The sequence below is a fragment of the Vidua chalybeata genome, chromosome 4 (genome assembly GCF_026979565.1).
Source record: "Vidua chalybeata isolate OUT-0048 chromosome 4, bVidCha1 merged haplotype, whole genome shotgun sequence".
In the NCBI taxonomy this organism is placed as follows: Eukaryota; Metazoa; Chordata; class Aves; order Passeriformes; family Viduidae; genus Vidua; species Vidua chalybeata.
The window spans coordinates 28,214,694-28,229,545 of record NC_071533.1 but is presented as its reverse complement, the minus strand read 5'-3'; the positions used below and the strand labels follow the sequence as shown (position 1 = coordinate 28,229,545).

The 14,852-nt window shown below is 40.6% G+C and overlaps 1 protein-coding gene across 11 annotated transcripts in view; it reads right to left on the bottom strand.

The window, feature by feature from the left end:
- Nucleotides 1–14,852, bottom strand: part of EPHA5 (EPH receptor A5) — a 194,854-nt gene that overhangs the window by 164,300 nt on the left and 15,702 nt on the right. The gene's annotated exons all lie outside the window — the stretch shown is intronic.

The following is a 14,852-nucleotide window of genomic DNA, read 5'->3' as shown; positions in this document are numbered from 1 at the left end:
AGCTTATGGACAGAACTCAGTTCAAGTGCAGCAACAGCATTTTACTGCTAGGCAAGATAAGTCTTGTCTGGAACCTGACTTTCTGGTAAAAAAAGTTTTACATAATCTTCAGGAGTCCCTGAAAGGAACCACTTGGCACAGAAACTACAGATGATTATTTATCCAGCCTATCCTAGGCCTTGTGCTCACTCTACAAAATGGACTGATTGGCCATTTCACACTAACAGGAAATTACAACCACAGTTTCATCATTACTTAGCAATTAAACCATTAAATCACTCCCCTTTCAATTTTTGTCTCGTCAGCTTCAGAGCCTTTCAGCAAACCTGAATGCATATTTCACAAAGAGTTGAAGTTTGAAAGGAAAAGGATGAGTGAATGTACTTTGAAAAATAAATTAAAAGTACCGTTCTCAGAGGAAGAGCTAATTAGCATAGGAAACAGCACTTCTACAGGTTATGTGGTTAATTGACATAATTCTTCTTACCAATACGCATACTCACTGCTGAAGAAATGGTACTCTGATGCTGAAATGTTTGCCCCCATAATGCACAACACACAAAGCTTTCTAATAATGTTTACTGTCATCCATAAATTATTGTGCACAAAGAAACTTAAAACCGTAAGCAGTGAAAGAAATGTGGGACCAAGAAAAGGGATTAGCCATTTAGGGGAAGGACACAAAACCCTGGTTTTGCTTCTCAATAGCTTCCTCTTGTCTTGTGAGCAAGTGACATTCGACCAGGCCCAGAAGAACTCTACCACTCATACACACAAAAGGGGAATTTTCATATTAGTGTCAACTAAAGCAATCAGACAGGCCACCCAGGCACACAGGTGATTTTGGGTCTGTCTTCTCTGCTCAGGGATGCAGAGTCCTGAGATGCTGCAAGTGTGTGGCTTTGCAGGCATACCACCTTTACTTGCACAGCAGCTGGTGCTGAGACAGGACTGAATCCTGCCTTTCCTAGGGCTTTAAGAGGCTCCAAGGTTGTATCTTCCACTGTAACAGGAACCTGTCTTCCTACCAAAACCTGTGTAGGTGCACTCATGTAGTAGCACATCCATCTCCCATGGACTCCCCTTACCACAGGCCATCCCATAGCCATCCCACAGGCTCCCTAATGACAGTCTTCAGCACAGCTCTAGCCCACATTTTCATGTAATACAGCATCTTGCACTGTTCTGCAACTCCTGCCTGCCACAGCAACCTGCTGAGCAGCCACTAAGATTTCCTTTTCACTTTTACCTGGCTTCCATCACAAGGATGATTTTCTTCCCATTTGCCTCACAGAGCAAACAAGACACTAATTTACTAATTTACTTTCAGAATTAATTTCAGCAACAATTTACTAATACCACTTTCAGAAAGCCATTTTCTTTTCAAATGGCATCACTTCAGCTAGAATAAATTGCAAAGAACCCACAAGAGAGTCCACAGCTACTCAAGAGATCAAAGCCCTACTTTATAGCATAAAAAAAAACATTAAAAAATTAGAGAAGGCTGGGAGGTAGCTAACTTGCCTGTGGCCTCTTTGCCTGAAAAGGGTTGTTGAGAGGAGAAGAGAGAGAGGAGTAGTATGTACCTGTAAAATTAGCAAGAGGAGGCATGGAAAGACCCATTGACCGAGAACTGAAGTTTGACCAATTTGAGCTAGAAAGATTCATTTGTCTTACATTAAGGACAGATGGATGCTGGCAAAAGCTACAGTGGGATATGGACTTAACAGAAGAGGATGACTCACTCAAAGAAACCTCTCTCCAGAAGATGCACTGTGGGCCAAATCAAGGTTACAGTCCTGCAACAAGGACCCTTGAACAAGTTTCTACACCATACGTTCCAGAAGAGATTTAACTACATAATGTTAACAGACCCCATGGCCTTAAATCCTAGGAAGGTACACACCACCATTACCTTCAGCTCACACACTCACAGATCTGCTCTTCTTTTTAAATTGTAAGGACTAGCAAATACTATAATCTTGTGCTTTTTCCCAACCAATTGTTTTACCCCACCAGCACTGTAACTGTAACTCGCTAACAAACAGAAATAGCATGTCTAGAATGTCAATGATTTGCAATCAACATATTTGAGCAGCAAGGTGTTGCCCAACTTTCTTCCTTAATATAATTTTGATTCCTTATGTATTTACTGTAATACAGGAAAAAAACAGTTCTCAGGTTTAAAACTCTGCAGAGCAAAGAAGGAAGGAAATTTCCCAAGTAGTATCTTCGATCACAGCACTGTGTGTAAAAAGATGTTTGCACTCTATTTTGTCTCTTTTCTGCTTTATTTTTGAACAAACAAAACAAAGGCTAAAAAAAAGGAAGGGGACAATCTGTTTTTTAAAGGCAGTAATCAAGGACTTTGCTAACTTAGGTCATTCCCAGTTCAAGAAAACACAGGACACCTATGGCATTAGCTCCCATTTTGGATTTTAGCTGCTTGCTTTACCCTTGATCAATGGGGACACTATGGAGTCTTCCAACAGGGTCAGAAGCACCAGGGAACTCATTTGGGAAAAGCTCCCCTCATGCAAAAAGTTCGATATAGATTCTGGCTTATGACATGGACCCTCTGCAACACCTGGAGAGATACACAGGGACTTCTGCATATCCAGCTTCATCAGCATCAGCCTCTGCAAACTGCAGTGCTGAGAAACACCCCAAGTTAGCACTGGAGCAGACAGCCCTGTAAGCAAAAAATCACTCTGTAGTGCTTTGCTCAAAAGGGGCAAAGAACAGAGAAGTCCAAGAGGTTTACCTGGGCTATTGGCATCAAACAAAACAGGTTTGCAAACACCAAGCAAGGGCTGCTTAAGATTCCCTGCTTTCTCTTCAACTCCTTCACAGCAAAAGCCTTTTACAAGTATTACACAGGCAGCATCATAACCAAATCCCCTGGGGGCTAAAGACATTTGCCAGGTCAATACACTTATGCAGCTCTGAGGAACAGGCTCTGCCAGACTTACTTACTGTGACTCCAAAGGACACAGTAGCTCCTGCCTATCTGTACTGCCTGTCCACATTGAGACCACCCTCTGACTTAAGTACATCAGACTCTGAAGAAGCAGTGTTTTGAAACTGAATACACAGGGCTCAGGAAGCTGAGCTTACAGCCTGAGTAATCGACATGGATATTCAATTATAATTAAAATTAATAAGTAGGACAACAACCAAATCCCTGGATGGGTTTTGATTATCTCAGTCTGGGTATTTATCAGAATTACTCTGACACACTGAGTCATTGGGTTCTGGCTGACAGGCTCGAGTCACTCCTTAGCCCACTGGAGTTTCCTTTGCACTGGAAGCATCAGGATATCCAATGGCAGGAAGAGACAAGTACCACACAAGAAATGAGATGAGTATCTGAACCTGTACAAAAAGTTTTGATTTGGTCTGAAATCCATTCCCAAGTAAACTATTCATTTTGTTCCTGTTCAGCAGCTGTCCTCTGCCTCACTATAATTCTGCAGACTGACAGCAGTCACTGCTTTTGCAGGAAAGCACCAACCTCCTTCCAGTCACCTACCCAACAACATACCAGTGATCACAACTCATTTATTTCCTGATCATGTGACAAGACTGGTCTAGTGATGGACATAACTAGCAATTCTTTTCTAAAACGTCATAATTTTAAAGTTGATTTTGCCATCACTAGAGTGAAAATCAAGGATTTGGCTAATTACTATATTAATCAATATCAATAAATTTAAGAATGCAAAATTAACTCCAGAATTAGAAGAGATATTAAAAGTATGTGTGTTGCCACTTAAGTTAACTACACAGAAAAATTCAGTTACTCAATCTGTCATCAAAATAAAAAGCAAACAGTAAACCAGACAGAGATTGTGTAATGAAGTAACTTTATCTTACAGGATTATATTTGTGGTTATGACTTTAATGGTGTAGTCTAGAAGGATTTGTGACAAACGGAATAATCTTGCATTATTGTAATGATTTGTAATCACAACATTGGCTACAATTTATGGGCTGGCTTTACATTTGCACTGCAATCAACTAAGAAAGTCAGTACATGCCCTACAGTTCTAACCACTTAAAATTATGTCTTGCAAGGAGCCCCCAACAGCCCCTCAGTTTGGAGGTTTCAAACCAAGGCAAAGCTCTCAAGTGTATCTTTCAATTTCTGAAGCAAATAAAGCTAAAATAAAACAAACCTCAACACCCCCAAAGCTTCTGAACGGAAGACCAAAGGTCATTTTTGCTGTCCTTTACTGTTGACTGAACTGGGAGCAAGCCACACAGAGCAGACATCATACAGAGCACAAGTTATTTTGATGAGCCTCAGCTTTAAGTGACAAACTTTAGGGACCTCCAGGCTCCAGCAGGAAACCAGGAGAATCACATCAGTGCTGTAACCTGGAGTCTGCAGGCTGACCCCCTGCCCTTGTCCCACCCCCACTCCCCCAAATTAAAACATCAGGTCCCAATGGAAAAGGCAGCCAACAAAGACAGAAAGTGCTAGTTTTTCTGAACAGCTGGAAGAAAAAAAAAAAAAAACAAACAAATTCTTAAATCCTCCTTTTCAAAAATCAGACAATTTCACCCCCACACTTGGTATCTGCTGAGTACAATTAGGTCTTGGAGTTAATCATCCCAGAAGGAGTGACACCTGTGCATCACAGAAAAACTCAAACACCCCCAAAAAATCAATTAATTCTAAAGAGCACTTTTAATAATAAATATTTTAAGAAGTCCTGTCATCACCTCCTCTCCCACCCTGCCTTCACTCACCTGTTCTTGGTCTAGCTCACAGCCTAAGTGAGGCAGAGGAGGGGCTGACTGGCACTAGAGGAACACCAAGTAACTCTTTCTCACAACCGAGACAAAACTGAAAACAGATTAATGATATCTCAAATCATAGCAAGAAACACCCAGTGCCATCATCTCCTGATAACTGCATCTTCTGTACCTCATTCAATACAGTCAATATCATGGGAAGAATCATTGGGGTTACAGGAAGATCTCTGAAGACAAGGCTCAGGTCACTTGTCCCAAAATATTTTTGCTGAAGTCAAATGCAAATTTCTGCAGCATTAAAGTTCAGTCCTCCTCCCTACTTCAGAGCCAGAAGTTCTGATCTTTGCAAGAAAGCATCCCAAGGAGAGCAATTATCCACAGAAAACACACATCTTTATATGACTCTGGTTTATCTTAGTGCAGCAAAAGTAACAGATCTTCAGGACACTATATGCTTCAATATAGAGGTAGCTCATATATATGGAAAACAATAAGATTCAGGCTTTAGTAATGGGGAACTTCTCTAAAGATTTAAATGCATCTACTTTTTTGACAAGATTTTTTGAACTTGATTTTTTTGACTCCTTGTTTTGTAAAGTCAAGAATTAAATCTAATCAAAGGAGTTGCCTGGCACTTGCTTGAATAATGATGACAAAGAGAAATAAATAAGAATACATAAGCTAAATGCTTATCAAAGCATTTTGGCAAGAACCAAGTACCTAATAATACTTTCCTTCTTGGAAAGCAGCAAAGAAAGCAAATAAAGGACTGTGTAGAGATTTCAGCCTGATCTGACAGACCTAGGCTTTAGAAAGCCACCAGCAATCTTACTCCTTGCCATAACCAGCCTTCTCTGAGCTGTCCCAGGGATGCCCAGCTCAGCAGGCAGTTTCTTCTCCTCCTCTTCCATCACACCATGCTGATCCACACTCCCCACTCTTCTCAGGGGAGCTTGCATCCTTACCAACCCCAGGGCCCAATCCTGCTTCCTCCCTGCAGCTAACAGGCAACTCATCCATGGATTATTCCTTACTAAGACCACTAAGATCATACAGGAGTAGGTGAGGATCAAACTAACATGCAAGATGTCATTCACTCCTACATATAAATCACTACTACATCACACATGTGGCTTCAGTAAATCATCTTGAAAGAGAATCAAGAATCGGTGATGCCCCATTACACATGGAAGAAATAATTGCTCTCTACCCTAAATACTCACAACTCCCCTCAGGATGGCAGAGTCTTTATTTTTTTTGAGACTATTTCAGTAGTTCCCCCCCGCCCCCCACCCAAATCCTGACAGAGGAAGCAGCAGCCAAACCATGTTCTGCAATTCTTTTCTACTCACTGTTTGTCCCATGGGGTGCAGACAATCAATCACAGTGGCCTGACAGCATACAATATCGCAGTGGTATCACAGAGATGACTGATAGCCAGGTGTCACCCACATTCTCCTCAACAGTGCTTCATCACTCATGTTGAAGAGCCTAAAGGCTGGAGAGAAGGAGCTACCACTTTTCTTTGGAGCAGAGTTAACACAAAAGCTTCCACAGCATGATTTGCATCCATGTGATCCATGTGCACTGCTCATATTTAATCTCCAATCTGTTTTGCTACAGTATTTTCAGTATTAAACCAACAGACCTCATGGCTACTGTTTTACTTGCATACACTAAATCATATAGTTTAGTATGCCTTTTCCCTCAAAATGAAGATGTCTAAAGATAAATTAAGACCATTAACCCAAAATATTACAAGGACAAGAAGAGCTTTGAAATAAAACACCAGCATTTTCTTTCAATAGCCATGAACCCAGTCCCACCTTCCACCTTCATATGTGCATGTAGCCTTCAGCAACTAAAAAACATCCTGTTTTTCTGATCAGGACAAGCAAACAGAAAATCCTGAACGACTTCCATTAATAACTTGAAAAATGGAAGTTTGTTCTAACAATCCTAGATGTTCAGCTTCTGAACTGTTTCTTAATAGTAGGATAATCACATATCAGGACTTTGCAACAACACAACAGTCAATTGGAAAGCTCTTTCAAGTTTCCAGCCAAGTGAAGGGTCTTCAAATTAGCCCTTTAATTTTTACTGTCTTCATTCACAGTGTATACACAAGGCAACAGCTTGCCATGAAGACAAAATACCAGCTTCCATCTTAACACTGCTTTTAGGAATTTTGCATTTCAAATGTTCTCCTCCTGGGCACTATGTGTTTATCTTTTTGAAGCTAGCATTCTTCCTTTTTAATTTTTTTTTTTGGGCTGGCTTTCCTGAATGAGTAACAAAAAAAAAAAAAAAAAAAAAATCAAACAGGACTGCTTTCTGCAATTTAGTTACAAAAAAAAAAAAAAAGCCATTAACCTGTGGAAAAATATATGCTGTCAAATGGGGCCAGTGCATTTGAAGTCTTATAAAAGGATTATGCAATTAAGTGATAAGTAATCCACTGATAGATACATTTGGCACATGAACTAGTAAGAAATATACTTCAAAAATTCATAAAATAAGCTATAAAATCCTAATACATGTTTTGAAAACCCTGGGCTGTTGCATATGCATTCTGTAATGGTAATATTTTATTCTGTATAGTTTCAGATTTTCCATGACAGCACTACATTAATACATTTTAATTGTATGGTTACTAACTGTTGGATACCAATATTTCTGAAATTGGCACACAAGTAACAAAGAAAACAATGGTTTTAGAAGATAAAGCTCTTCAAAGCTTTTTTATCCCCCAATGTAATTCCTAGACACTAGAGAAAAAAAAAGACATTTTAGCATGAAAGGAGATTATTGTTTGCCCAATGAGTCTGTGTGGAGGAGCCTAATGCTGACAACAGTATTTACAAAATGATATACTGAAAGATCAACCTTTATTTTTTCCCGTGTAGAATATATATTATTCCAGTAATACAGTTCTAGCCAAGATAAAGATTTGCTTTATTCTTAATCTCACTAGTATTAATTTATTTTACAGTACCTTAAGAGTACTCTCGGCATTTTAGATCTCCTTTAATAAGACCTACACCTCGCCAGATGCTGCTCCTAAATAAATGCTGATTTATGTCAACAACACACAAACCAAAGGGCAGCCAGCTGAGAGGACAGGACAACAAGAGCAGTCTCAAATGGAGTGAAAAGATTAGACTTCAGATACAAAAGGAGATATGAGAAAGGACATGAATTAAATGGTAAGGCTATACAATGAGAACTCTTGTCTAGCATGAATGGCTTTAAAAGCAGATACATAATGCAGCTAATATGTTGCAGGTATCAAGATTGGATCTTAAATGCAGGTTGATGCATGAGTAACTAACCTGATTTTAGTCAGGCCAATATAAAAAAAAAAGACTCAACAAACAAATAATAACAAAAAAAAACCCCAACCCCCCCCCCCAAAAAAAAAAAAAAAAAGGCACACCAAATTTCAGAGGGAAACAAAAACAGATCTCATCCTAGACAGAGTCAGGACAAGCTTTCAGACAGAAGGGCTTCAGACTTAGGGCTGCAATAGGTCAGAACTGATGAACAGACCACCTGGTTTGTTCCTTCAGAAGAGACAAACTCAACTTGCTCAGAGTAGCAGAGATAGTCTGACCTGCTGTCAGAAACATCCTGTGACAGAAATCCCACACCTGCCCCACAGACTAACCATTAGAAGCCACATTCCCTCAAATTTAACCAGAACCAGTCTAGATAAAGCAAATTCTGCTTCTCTTGTCCTACCCATTGCAAGTCTGGATGAAAGATTTTTCCCTTCCTCTCTGGTGGCTGTGGGGCAGTCCAAGACTCTGCTACAGCCAACTCCATCAGCCTTCTCACACAAGATGCAGTTCCCCATTGCAAAGCTGATCGCTTTAGATTTGGATTTGTATAATAAAGCTTTGTGAAACAAATGTAGCTCTGTGAGTACCACCAACTCAGCAGGGAAATCCACCAATTTGGACAGCAGTCTGCTGGCCAAATTTACCTCTCATGGCAGTGCCCCACTCCCACTGAACTCCAGCAGCTTATTCTCACTCTGGGGCTTTCAGAGTTGGGAACATGAAGTCAGCTCTGTTTTAAAACACAGTTTAGTTAAATACCATAAGGGCCTCATAGAATTGCATTATTAACTTCTGGTATCTTCCCCAACCCAAATCTTAAGCTCTTTTATTGGAGTTATGCTACACAAAACAAGCATGCATGACTCTGGCCCACTAAGCATGCAGCACAACCAAAAGAAGACACATCATCATGGCCCCAGGGGTTGAGTAAAAATGACCATGGACATGAAGTACCAGAAGGAGAGTCACAGAGGACAGATATATATTTTTATACATATACATAGATATAGATAGATAGATAGATAGATAGATAGATAGATAGATAGATAGATAGATACTGCATATTACTTTAATAATTCCCAGCGGGGAAAAAACACCCCATATGTTTCAACTCTTGAGCTCAACATCATCTCACACATGGTTCATGTAAAATTCCTTATTTCAGCATATAACAGAAAACATTAAGTACTACTGCTTGGCTTTGGATTACACAGTTTACTTCAAACCCTTAGACATGCAGTATTGTTTCTTACTAAACCGTGCATGTACAGAAATGTGTACATATAAACAAAGCAGCCAAATTGCAGGCTTTTGGGGTGCCAGTAACATTTTCTCAGCTACTTGGTATTACTTATTTCCATCATGCTTCCTGCTAACATTTAAATTGCATTCTTGCATGTTAGCATATGTATTGGTTTTGGCTGGGATAGAGTTAATTTCCTTCACAGTAGCTGGTATGGATTATGCTTTGGATTTGTGCTGGAAAGAGTGTTGATAAAGAGGGATGTTTTCCTTACTGAGGTTACATAGAGTCAAGGCCTTTTAAGGCTCCCACCCCACCCTTCCTGCAAGAAGGCTGAGGGTGCACAAGGAGCTAGGAGGAGACACAGGTGGGACATCTGATCCCAGGTGACCCAAGGGATATTCCACACCATATGGAGCATATAGAGCTGGGGAGAAGAAGGAAGGGAGGGACATTCGGAGTGATGACGTTTGAGTTCCCAAGTCACAGTTTGTGTGATGGAGCCCTGCTTTCCTGGAGATGACTGAACACCTGCTGGCCCTTGGGAAGTGGAGAAGGAATTCCTTGTTTTGCTTTGCTTGTGCACGTGGCTTTTGCTTTACTGATTAAACTGCCTTTATCTCAGCCCATAAGTTTTCCCACTTTTACCCTTCTGATTCTCTCCCCCATCCCACTGGGGAGAGGGGCAGGAGCAAAGCAGCTGTGTGGGGCTTAGCTGCTGGCTGGGGTTAAACCACAGAGCAGATCCCTCTGAATTCCTTTTCTACACTGGTCACAGAGGAGCAGCAGCATTTGCAGGAAAAAAACCCCACAGGCTGCCAAAAGTACTGCCCTGAAAATGCCAATTACAATCATAACTACATGACACAGCTCAATGGTGCCAAGAATCCTCCTTCTCCTTTCACTACCCCCCATCCCTCCCCCTTTATTTTATTTCTATCCCTGAGGGCAAGCAAAGCCTCCAATCCAGGATTCCTGTGTTAAATCTCTATCTGAACTAGGACTGATAGAGAGCAACAGAATCTATTCCCAAATTATGCTGAGTAATTTAAAACTGCTGTTATTTTTAACTTTAAAGAGGTGCCCTAGCATACGTGTCCTCAAAAAATAAGCCAGAAATGCTGGTTGGAAAAAAAAAATAACCAAACCAACAAACAAACAAAAAAAACAAATAAAAAAAAAACCCACCCCAAACCAACGAAACAAAAAATCAACACCACCAATATTCTACATAAATTAGAAACAACTTGTAGAATCAGTCTAGCTCAATTTACCCAACTTTCAGTATTTGGCCTTACTAACTCCCCCAAGGAGGGGCAATTGTTTCCTTCTTGCTGTCCACATGCAAGAAATCATCTAGCTCCCTCACAACTCCTTATTCATTGCAGAAAATTAACATCTCCTCAGGAGCAGGTTCTTCACTACATGTTTATTTTCCAGTTTGAGCCTAAAGAAGAAAAAAGCCATCACATGGAGCTGTGCAGTGAGCCACAGCACAGAACCAATACCCCAAGGACCACAGAGACTTTTCTGTTCTGTGCTACGGGAAGTTCAGGGAAATCAATGTGAGGTGGAGGAGATGGAAGAGAACCCTTTATGCAAAAGCAAAGCAGGTGTGCAGCACTCTGATTTGGACAGAAAAAAGAATACTTCTAATCTGTAAATAAAGAGGTTTTAAAGTAACAGTGAAAGGAGGGAGGGTCAAACAAGTAAATCAGCCCTATAAGAGCCACCGGAACAAAAATTAGACATAATTGCTGAATAAATCAAACTAGCTAAAAAAAGATTTTATTTTAATCAGCAACTTTGTTTTCACTTGGCCAGACCAAGTAAAACTGCACAGCATGGGTTTGCAGGGTGCTCAGTAGCTCCTGCTATGGCTTTGCAGCAAGCTGAAATGCATGACACAGCCTCCTGCCAAATCAAGGGAGGAAGAGGATGCAATGCAGCCTACAAACACTGCCTGACTTCACCTGACTATTTCTGTCACAGCACTTACTCTTGTTCCTACCACTGCGAGATTCCGTATGATAAAAAAACATATGTTTAGCACAGAGAAGTACAGGCACTTCCTGCAGGTCAGAGCTGTCCAGTGTCTAAGCCATGTACAATGCACACACAAACCTCTGATGTGCCCACTTTGGGCAATCCTGAGCACTGCCCCAGCAATCGGCCCAGAGGCAAAAGGTTTTGCAGACCTGCTATAGAAGCCTTTAATAGAAAACCTGACTGGTTTTGTTCATGTGCTTGGAGGGCTTCCTACTGCACAAGAGGGACCAGACTTTCCTGATACAGCCTCTGGTTTATTACAATAACCTCCTTCAAGTTAAAACAAACTTACAGGAGCTGCAAAAAAAAAAAAAAAATTCAAAATTTTCCCTTTGGCATGTAATAACAGGATCAATTCCTAACTTGAGTACAGAAAGGACAGCATTTTCCATGCTGACCATGCTCTTTTGTCAGGGAGCTTTTTCTGAGCTCCATGGCCATGAGGACCTCACAGGAACTTTGCTCATGCTTTAACAGATAAAATGCAGGTTTAAGAGCTGACTGCACAACTGCTGCAAGCTGCTGAACCCACACAGGGCAGCCAGGAAGCCACACTACTGCAATTTACTTAGCCTTCAGGGAAAAGAAGCAGAAATAAGAAAGCCCTTTCTCCTGGTCAATAGCTGGTTCTTCACACCAGGAGGCATTCTTTCAAAGCCCAACTTGGCCATAGCATATTTCAGTCATCGCATTCCCATGCATCCCTCAGTACTCCATATGAAGGAAGAGGGGGATTTTTCCACCTTCTACGTGCATGGGGAATATGAAGGCCAACCAGGCTGCAAGGATAATGGCCACCACCCAAACCAGTACCAAATAAGTGCCTCGCCATACACAGCGCTTCAGAGGACAGCCCTGACTGAAGTGCTCGTCTCCCTTCCCATAAAACGCACTTCTCACAAGATGAGCCAGCATACACTGCTTAGCAGTGGATCAAGGTCTGATCTTGTGGGGACTTAAGCTGCTACAGCACTTCTTCATTTGAGATGACGAGCACAAAACAGGCCTACCTTTATTCCTGATCTGTTTCCAGGCTGGAGAGTCTGGAAAGCAGACTTCCAAGCCTCCTTCCCATACAATGCTGCTTTCATTTCCCATGTTAGATCACCTTTTCCCATTGTGTTCAGCAAAAATGAGGTGAACAAGAGACTAAACAAGGGCAACTGGACCTTTCTGGAGCATGAGATGTTTTAAATATTCAATATACGAAAATTAACATGGCACACAGCTGTAACAGAAGTTTAGACTATGATATCTATAAAGGATCTGCCAAAAGCAAGTTCATTTGGCTTGCCTGGTCCTCTTATCCCAATTTCTTGATAGGGGCTTTTTGTGGGATTTTGTTTGTTTTACATGTGGAAATCTGTTTTCAAAACCTACCAGCTTGAGCCTTTGTGATATGAAGATAATTTCTCCCAAGCACTCCCATACAATGCCAAAGACTAAACACTTGCTTTCTTTAACTGTGCCTCACTACAGTCTCCTACTTCTAGCACTTATGATTCTAAGAAAAGTATTTAAGTTCCATTAAGATTATAATAAACATCAAGTTTATTATAATTCCAGTAACACTGGAAGAGAACCAATGTATCTTCAGCTGGAACTGCACCACCATTGAGAAGTGACTGCACTCCACAGGATATTGTTCACAGCAACAGTAAAACACCATGCATCAAAAAGCTTACTCCAGAACATGGTTTGTATCTACACACTCTGGCATTGTGAAGTGTGACACATCCTCACATTCTTGCTACTTTCCTTCATGGGGGACTGTGCAGACAGATACAGGGACCTTGAAAATTTTCCCAGGGAGAACATCCTGAGATAACAAATTCATATGAGAGAGCCCCAAAACACAGGAGAATCCCTATATTGGATGCTAATTAAAGCTCCCTCCTTTTCCAAATTCAAATCCTGATGCAAGACTAACGTTAAATACTTATATTAGGTAGATCCTGTAAAAACAATTAAGCAAAGAGTGTGTAACTGCAGCGCAGCTGATTGCAGAGCATATATAGCAGTTAGAGAAGTAACTCTGGGAAGACCTTTTTTAGTGTTCATAAAATACTGCAAATATATTAGTCAAAAAAAAAAAAAAGACAGTTGGACGAACCTGGATTTTTATAATGTCCCATGAAAACAAAGAAGATTAAGATGAGATTCCTGGAAATTTGAAAACCAACTGCCTAATGCACTTTTAAACACAAAGCAGAAGTTAATTAAGGTAAAAAAAAAATCTCCCTATTGAATCAGTAATCTTTAATTTAGCATTCCCATGTGTACTTCGATGTGCTCTTTGGAAACTGAGCTTGTAAATATAGAAATGTTTCCCTAAATAATGAAAAGATACAACTGTGGCTTATGTATAGGATAGCTAGCTTTTGATTCACTCATCTATACATACAGACTCAGAAGTATTCTGAACTTTTCAGTCCTGTTTTTTACTGATATTCTTTTAGGGACATTGGGATATACCAGAATTGGGCTTTATATCATAGCAAAAACATCAGAAGATGTTCAGAAAGTTAAAAAACAAATAAAACCATCCTTTAAGAACTGGATATTGGGATCTTTATGGTGCACCATGGCACCAAAATATTGCTCTGCCAGCATATCTGGCACCGGCCATTCTGATGCCCACACAAGCAAGCAGAGTAAGTTTTATTCTCAGCTTTAAATCAATAGATTAAAAAAAAAAAAGGTTATAGACTAACCCTAACAGGATTAGATCTTGAAATGAATTGAAAATAAAATCAGATCCCTCTGTAGCTTTCACATCCCTGCTGTAATCAGCGCCTGCAAACACACAGCTTGTCCAAGTGAGGCTGCGATTTCCACAACCTTTCATCCACACAGAATATACGGAAGCCAGACTTTCATTTACTGTCTAATATATATTTTTTAAAAGGTTGGCTGAATTTTATATAAATACCGTCTATATAACAATCCAACTGGAGTCCAAGACAATTATGCAGTCTGTTTCATCTGGTGACTAAAACTCTGGAATAACACATTCCTGAGACTTGTTCTGTTGGAGGGCTCAGTCATGCAGCATTTCTAACTTAGGATGCTTTCTCACCTCACACAGCGCTCATGGCTTTCAGGAAGTGACAGGAATACCCAGCATGGTGCAGAAATCAACCTTTCAAGACTGCACCAAATCTCTGTCACAGCACAGCATTGCGGATGCCCCAAACCAAAGACCAAAAGTCACAGCCAAGACTGCTCGTGTGATGCAGTCAGGTCAAGCATATACACTCAGGGGTACTAATGCATCTAAACTCCACCATTCACTTCAAGTATAAAATTAGGAGGCCAGGTTCTTTCAGCTACAGAATCACAAGAATGGGTCAGGTTGGAAAGGACCACATCTTGTCCCACCTCCCTGCTCAAGCAGAGCCACCCCAAAGCACATGGCACAGGATTGTGTTCAGAGGGTTCTTGAGTATCTTCAGTGA